Below are 2,180 nucleotides of genomic sequence, written 5' to 3' on the forward strand. Positions count from 1 at the left end.
ATGCTATTTTCATTCATTTACAGTATTTTTAAGTTCAGCTGAAGCCACCATCTTGGATTTCAAGATAGCGTCAGAATGCAAAAATAAACTTTTTATAGCTTATCCCAATTGACAAACACCCATATTTTGGAGGTTTCATGCGATATTCAATGATTTAGAGCATTTTTAAAGTTTATAGAAAGCTGCCATCTTGGATTTCAAGATGGCGTTAGATAGCAATATTCGACTTCTACTCGTTAAGCCCTTCCACCCACTACCACCTAGGTTTCATGTCATTTTAAGTCATTTACTACATCTTAAAGTTTAGCGGAAGCCGCCATCTTGGATTTCAAGATGGCGTCAGATAGCGAAATTCAACTTCTACCGGTTGATTTCTTTCAACTTATACCCCTATAATATAGGTTTGATGCGATTTTCAGTCATTTACAGTATTTTCAAGTTGAGTGGTAGCCGCCATCTTGGATTTAAGATGGCGACGGGCAACGAAATTTGACTTCTACTCTTATTCTACTCTCTTATTACTTTCACCTAATAACGATATTGTGAAGGTTTCACGATATTTTCAGTAATTTACAGCTTTGAAAATAAAAGCGGAAGCCGCCATCTTGAATTAATGATGGCGTCAAGCAACAATTTTTTTTCCTACTATTTGGGCCCTTTCACTCAATACTCATATTGTAAAGATATTCATACCACTTTCGGTGATTTCAAGTTTTCAAAGATGTATTTTTTTAATTTTAACTCAAAACCAACACGCATAACTTACCAAAAATGTGTAAAAATGGGAGTTCCAATTCAAATATGTGCTATCTAATCTGAGCGTGTCCTGTTTTGACATCTTGATCGAGAACTGTCACTAAGATTTATGGCGGTTTAATAATCATGCACTGAGTGCTATTATAAAACATGCAAAAGAAAGCTTGGAGCAAACTTCTAGGTTTGTGTTTTATTATAGTTTAAAAAAAGCATTCACAACTCTTTCAAAATAACTAAAACAGCATGTTTAATAAAAGTTTTATTAGCGTTTTCAAAACCATCTGAAAACATATGGTCGATAAAAAATTATAAGCATTCTGCATGACCATAATAAAACCGCCATAAAACGAGCTGCACAAAAAAATGCCATAATTAAACCATGATAAAACTTCGTAATGCTAGTTGGCATAATCTGTGTTACTTGGGAATCGATTAAACGACGTCGTATGGATTACCCTCTTAAAACCCCTCACGAGCCAATTATGACTCCAGCAGTGGTACAAGGGCAACACGTCTAAGAGCATCGCAACTGTTGCACTTCTAGAAAAAAAAGTTTTGGATCTACTTGGCCAGACTTCATAATACCGTGACGGAAGCTGATATCGAGGACCTTGTCAAGGAATGCCTATTCTGCGATGCTGCTGAGGCACACCTTTTGGTAAAAAAAGACTCCGACTTATCCCAACTCAAGTCGGTCTCTTTTAAAGTCGGCGTCTTAAGCCTTAAACCCGCGGCATTAGACGCTAGCACATGGCCTGCTGGAGTGCTATTCCGAGAGTTCGAGGATTCTGGCTCAAAAAACCTGTTCAGGCAATCTTTCCAAGTCCGTCATTTCCAAAAGGCTCTCACAAGCCAAGCTGCACTCAGTCGATTTACTCCTACTGTGGGAACCAGTACTCCGAGGTTCAAATCCCAGCTTCTATTAGCGATGGATCCTCAGTTCACCCTACTCCGCTTTGACACGACGACGACGAAAACCCTACATCTGCTCTTCTTCGCACCGACAATGGTTCTTCGCCGGGACGCTACGAATTTGGCATTTTGGAGACCTCAGAGCACTTCGACTCAGTTGCGCTGATTCCGGCCAGCGTCATCAGTCGTCCCGGCCCTGAGTTCGATTGTTGTGATGAGGTTCTCCAGCCTGCATTCTCAGGCAAGTATGTACATTGTACATACGTTGTTTTAGAACCTTCCCATTGCGTGACGAAATTTTAGTTTCCAGCTGCTCAGACATGGCATGCTCTGACCTGAATCACCTGCTGCCTGCCTTCGAGTACGATCGTACTACAGCATCTTCATGGGCTTCTTCACCGGGACGCAACGACCAAGGCACTTCGGAGACCCCTGAGCCCATCGATTCAGTCGCGCTGATTCCCGCCTGCGTCATCAGTCGCCCCGGCCCTGAGTTCGGTTTTGGTGATGGG

This window comes from Uranotaenia lowii, chromosome 3, assembly GCF_029784155.1.
Source record: "Uranotaenia lowii strain MFRU-FL chromosome 3, ASM2978415v1, whole genome shotgun sequence".
Taxonomy (NCBI): domain Eukaryota; kingdom Metazoa; phylum Arthropoda; class Insecta; order Diptera; family Culicidae; genus Uranotaenia; species Uranotaenia lowii.